Source organism: Galeopterus variegatus, unplaced genomic scaffold (assembly GCF_000696425.1).
Source record: "Galeopterus variegatus unplaced genomic scaffold, G_variegatus-3.0.2 Scaffold11848, whole genome shotgun sequence".
NCBI classification, from domain to species: Eukaryota; Metazoa; Chordata; class Mammalia; order Dermoptera; family Cynocephalidae; genus Galeopterus; species Galeopterus variegatus.
This window is the reverse complement of record NW_007737959.1, coordinates 30,155-36,858: the sequence shown is the minus strand read 5'-3', so window position 1 is coordinate 36,858 and position 6,704 is coordinate 30,155.

Sequence of the window (6,704 nt, the reverse complement as noted above, 5' to 3'; positions counted from 1 at the left end):
CAGGGAGTAAAATGGACATTTTCTTTATTTTTTATAAAAAGAAAGTGTACAAATCAGTCAAATGACTAGTTGGATTGATTTTAACACCCCTCCTCCTCTCCAAATTGTCTCATTGGAAAGAGAAACTTTCATGTAAAATTCATTTTTCAATGATCTCATCTACTCATGCAAGTGTCTTGAGGTGTATTTAGAACTAGTAACTGTTTTACTGAGAAAAATATGTATGATCACATAGACTGTTTATACATAACTTTTGAACAAGAACACTTCACTTCAAAAACGAATGTAAGAGAACTTATAAAATGCAACACAATGGAATAAATGACTCTCTCTCTCTCTCTCTCTCTCTCTCTCACTCTCTTATATGTATAAAAGTAAAAAATTGTGGGTTGAAAATATTTCAGCCACAAATTTTTTTCACCGTACTGACTATAGCTTATATAGGGTCAAAGTATGGGTCAAGTAGACTCAAGATTATACTTGAACTTTTCAGTTTCGAAGGTATTCTTGTATGCTTCAGTTTTGACTTGAGAGAGATTAGATTGCCTAGTGTGAAATCCCAAATAGTGTCAAAGTGCATTATTGCAATTGATGTTAACATTAAGCAGGCTTGAACGTTCTTGCCAGAAATGACACTACAGCTCAAGACCACACTGACTGGCTAGAACTCGGCATCTCCCTGGAAAGCATTGCTTGTCAAAAATAAAATATTTTGACATGTTTGCATGCCTGAAGAGTAGGTCCCAGGTGGATCACAAAATGGGAGACTAGCCATGGCTACTAAAAATGCTCAGCTTTCTCCCTTCTCAACTGAACTTGAAACTAAAGTGGCAATTTAGGTTACATGCTTATATTCCAAACATGTTTGGTGAGATTGACTATCAGCTACAGAGAAAGCTTTGACCTGGGTGCAGACAGCAGGGCAGTATCCTTGAAGTTCAATCTGAAGATCAAGTTCTCTCTTTAATTGATAAGGAAAAAGTTTCAAATTCCACCTTTTAAAAGTCAGACCTTTATTTTAAGATTTGGATTTTCCATTAAGGAAAAATGTCATGAGGAAACATGATAAATTTTTTATATTCTCAGAATGCTGTCCTTAGTAAGAGCAGAGATAAATATCTTCTGGGAAGGATCAAAAAAGGGGGCTTAACACTGGGAAAGAGACAGAAAGAGGGTAAAGAATCTTACCCTGCTTTGGAATTTTGCCAAGGGCACTCCTAGATATCAGACACAGGTAGCCTAAGGCATCCAACACCAAAGAAACAGAAGGAAAACGTAGGCAAAATAAACCTTAAGAATGCAAAGCTATAATACGAACATTTTATTCTTTTTAAGGCATTATATAATAATTTTCTGAAGGTATTGAAGCAGAAGAAAATCACTATAATAAAAATGAATATTCAGAAATCAGAAAATGGAAATCATTATACTTCTACTATTCTTACAGAGCAATTTTCATCTTTCTGTTTTTCTTTGTTTTTGTTTTTGCAGGCATGGAATGTTCAACCTGCTTGCAATATAGTCTTTAGACATTTTTAGTAAGTTTTCACTTAAGGTGATATAAATAGTATACATATTTTCACTTATCTTGAAACTTTCTAAAGGCTGCAAAATATTCTGTTATCTGGTTAAACCCACCATTCATTTATTCAACAAATACTAACTAAGTGCTCACCATATTCCAGCCACCGTGCTAGGAAGAGGGCATACAGTAGAGAGTACACGGTCCAAACTTCTGTACTCATGGAGCTCGCATTCTAATGTGTGTGGGGGGAGGCAGGCAATAAGTAAATAAACATGTGATAAGATGACGATAAATGATTAGTGTTTTGAAGAAGAAAAAAATGAATCAAAAAAAGTGTATAGAAAACCAGAGGGTGGAAGGATGCTCTATATAAGATGGTCAGAAAGACCTCTCTGAGATGGAGAGATTTAAAGAGAGCCATGTAAGAGGGTGGGTGAATCATAAAAATCTCTTGGAGAAAAGCATTAGGTTAAGGGGAGAGAAAAGAAAGTACAAAAGCTCTGAGGTGTAATCAGGCTTAAAGTTTGCAGAAACCCGCAAGCCAGCCCAAGTGGAATGTATTGATCCAATGAAAAAGAGGTGTGAAATGAGGTCAGTGTCATCGAGAGACCAGATTGATAGGACGGGGCCTGGGGATACAGTACAAGGACTTTGTATTTATTGGTGTGTTGGAGTCTTTGGAAGTTTGAGACCCAACCTACATGTTGAGTACTTTGTAGACGGTTAGCCATAGAGACAGAGACCAGAGGGGATGTTGGAAGAGCCCTTGTCAGCAACTGTAGTAATCTAGGCTAGATAGAGAAAAATAGTAAGTTCTGAAAGAAAAGGCAACAGGATTTATTAATGGGTTAATTGTAAGATATAAGAGAAAGAGAAAAGATTAAGGATGACCTCAAGACGTTCGGCCTAAACAATCGGTGCCATTTATTATGACAAAATACTCATTTCAAAAAGTTGGAAACATGACTCTCATACAAATGCCATGAATGAAGAAAACTAGCACAGAGGATAAAGGATTTTAAATTTTAAAGGAGAATTACAGGAATACGAATTATGTAGGACTGAGGAAAAAAATGCTGGAATAGGATTGCTAAGGTAGATACCAAACTAATATCCTATGGTTCAATAGAACTATCACTGGTTTTTTATTTTTTATTTTTATTGAATCAAAATTGATTATATATATTTTGGGGGTTCAGCATTGAGATATGTTGATCAAATCAATATCACTAGCATATATATTGTTACAAACCGTAATTATTCTTTATGCCCCTTGTCCAACCTCGCCCCATCCCCCTTCTCTCTCCCCCCTCCCCCCTCTAATTACCCTAGATTTTTTCTCTCCTTCTGAAAGAATAATGATTACTCTGTCGATTTGTTGCCTAAATGATCTGTCCAATGCTGAGAGGTGTGATCAGGTCCCCCAATACTATCATAGAGCAGATGCTTCTTCTGTCACTCTGAAATGGGCTTTGTGGAGAGAGACATCCTCTTCTTTTCTTTCTCTCTGCTGGTGACTCTCCTTGTGTCAATGCACTCCAGTGGCTGGAGGACCATCTGCATGGTGGTTGTGGCATCTAGCCTCTTTCGTGGCAGCCATGGTTATGATGGTTGCTGTGGTGGGCCACCCACATGGAGGTGATGTTTTTGGCATGCTCTTTGGCACTGGTGGTGTGCCTGGTTGTGAGGAGTATCTGGTCCCCAGCTCCATGGAACTATCACTGAATGAGCATCTTGGTGAGACAAAACTCTTCAAGTTAACATGTACTTTAACAAAATGTGAGCCTTTAATAAGTAATGTATGTGAGTCGTACAAAAGGCCCTCCTTGGGTGAATCTATTCAGCAATACTTCAACATGACATTGAAAAGACAAGATGCTCTTCCTTTGTCTTATTATTAAGTTTTAGATATTTTATTTTTGTAAAAACTGAGATAGCAAACTCTAGAAGAGGGGCAAGTTGTAAGGGAGGGTCAGCCATTGTTTAATTGTTCACTCATTGTTAAACATTTGATTTATGTATAATATTTTAATGTAAATAAGAGGATTTTAATTTTTTTATGGGGGGTATCTTTAGAATGAATTCCCAAGAGCAATAATTGCTCCCTATAAATTTTCAGTATACTACATGAAGCAGTATTTAAATTTATTACCAATATATACATTTTTAGTGTCACTAATTTTTTTTAACCTTGCTTTCCAAATTTTAGTTGTCTACAAAAGCTCTAAACTTTGGTGTATGTATTGTATGTGGGGAAGGAGATAATTGGATTCACAAAACTACTTCTAATTGAAAGGTTTGCTTGGAACTTTTAAGTCATTGTATTTGACCTAGAGCTGAAAAGCATTTTTAAAAAAGGTATTATAATTAAATGTGTCCTGTAGTATTCATTATGAAAATGAAAGAGTTTATAAGACATAGTTACAGCCTTTGAAGAAATTACAAATTGCTTTATCTTTAGTTGTGAATATGATTTGACATATAAATATGATTTGACAGAAGTGTAGCATGGGATAGGAAGAAGAACATGGACTTTGAAGACAGTTTTAACATGTGCTAGATGTGTTTCTCAGTATCTTTGATTCTTCGTTTATTATCTATAACATAAAGATAATTTTCTTCCAATTGTGTCAATGTTGTAAGGGTTAAATATACATGCACTATCAATGTCTGTTTATCTATCTAAAAATCAATAGTCTACCTTATTTCAGAAAGAATTTTAAGTTAATAATATTGACAATATAATATAGCAGAATGTCATATAGTAAGCAATGAATAAATGGAATCACTGTTGCTGTTTGTATTTCCTCAAACATTTTATGCTGAATCAGATCTCTGTGCTTTTACACTTGTTTCTTGTGACTAGATGTCCGTCCACTTTCCTCACCTCTCTCTCCCTCGATTCTCCCATTTTTTAAGATTTATCTCAGTTGCCCTTTTGTGCATGAAAACTTTCATATCCAGTATGGTGAGTCTATCCCACCACAGCCCAGCTCCTCCGTTTTCCCATCACCTGGCACACACTTGGATTAGAGATAAATCTCAATCAGTGTCATATGAATGAATAATGGAAAAAAGAGTCTAAAAATCATATGATTACTTATTTATTCAGTTATTCTGTAGAATCATGATTAAGCTAACACAGGGCATCCAGAAATATGTGTCTACCATAAACTTCAGGCCTCTTTGGCACTTTTGTTTCTGCATGCGTGCAATGTTACATAAAGGTCTCATGATTGGAAAACCCTTAAATGCTAATTCCTATGACCTGGAGGAAAAGAGGAGACAATATACAACAGATTGTAGATTGTCTGTCTTTCCTCTTTTTCCCCCATAGTCAAACACTATGCACCAGTGTTACTTTAAACACAGCATAGTTTATGGGCCAGCCCAGTGGCGCACTGGAGAGTGCGCCGCTTGGGAGCCCGGTGGCGCTCCCGCCAAGGGTTCGGATCCCATGTGGAGACTGGTTCCCGCTCACTGGCTGAGTGCGGTGCGGGTGCAACACTGAGGGTTGCGATCCCGTTACCAGTCAGTAAAAAAGAGACAAAAAGGAAAAAAAAAAAAACACAGCATAGTTTATGAGAAGCATCTTACACTCACAGCTACAATCACACAGGAGAATCTAAAAGTAACAGATCCACAACTTTAGAAGAACACTAATAAATAAACACAAAGAATTTGAAAACCATGGCATAGGGACCAGTATGCAGGGAATTAGATAATACTATCAGTTGGCCATCCAACTCTTGTTCCACAAAATAGTGCTTGAGACTTGGATCCGTTGTGGATAACATTCTCTGCTTCTTCAGCAGTTTTCAGAATATAATCTTAATGTCATGTTAACAGCCATTGACAAGACAGGACCACCCACAACAAAGCCCTGGAATGCAGCCAGTCCACCAACCTTGCTGTAATACTGTCAACAATTCAACTCTGCTGGAGTAAATAGGCACATACACATAGGGCTTAAAAAGCAAACAGGTGTGCCTTAAACTAGGAAAAACGAAGACCAAATCAAGGCTAAAAGGACATACCAAAGACCTTAGAGCAGCATTATTTTGAATAGCTAGAAAGCAGTCATTATTTACCAAGTAAAGAGACATTTGTAAAACAGAGATTTGGGGGATTTGGGCAGGGCTAAAAGCAACGTGCAAACAGAAGAAGAAAACCATAAGAGCTATAACTTTATCCCCAGAAGAACAAAATGCCATAATTTTCATAGAAGGATGACCTTCTGGGCTGTTAATAACTCTGGGTGACCTATCTGTAATATATGTGCCAAGGACGTGTGTACTGCATTGTCCAAACAAGCTTGGATAGTTCTAGTGGAAATAGTGTATTTACTCTGGGATATCCAGGAGTATAAGTGGCTTTTTGGATTTCCTAGAGAGGAAGCTCTAAGGTGATATCATGATCACTTGTCTACAAAAAAATCTGTGTCCACTGAGGTACAGAATCTGGGTAGCCAGAGACTTAAAAATGTGACTCCCCAAATGACACTGGCAGGAGGCATGTGTGTGAGCAGATACCACCCTGAAGTCACTGGAAAGAAAGATGGGGAAGAAGCCATAGAGAGGTAAATCTGAAAAATAAGATTCCAGGGCACAGGTGAATAGAATTAGAGCCATGTTGAGCTATTAAAATAGCAGAGCACTCTGAAAACAAGGAATATGTACATAGAATGGGTTTTAGATCTGATCTCAGGAGAAAAATAAGTGAATAATCAGAAAGAACACACAAGAGGTTGACATAATCAGAAAACATGCATTGGGCATCATGCAGAGGAGAGGGAAATGCTCTGAAAACAAGGAATATGTACATAGAATGGGTTTTAGATCTGATCTCAGGAGAAAAATAAAGTGAATAATCAGAAAGAACACACGAGAGGTTGACATAATCAGAAAACATGCATTGGGCATCATGCAGAGGAGAGGGAAACATCAGGTGGGAAGTCCAGGGTAAATATAGTTTGTGGGTTTCAGTTAGTCACATAAATCAGTAGGATCTCTCATTAGAAATGATCCTGAGATATGATGGATTATGGACTTGACCAGCACCATTTTGCACACAATAAGCACAAAATAATCGCCAGCCCCTCCCTTTGTAAGGAACCTCATGATTTCTCAGAAACAGAAACCTTTTTGCTTCTGCAAGGGCACAATTCTCCACCCTGGTC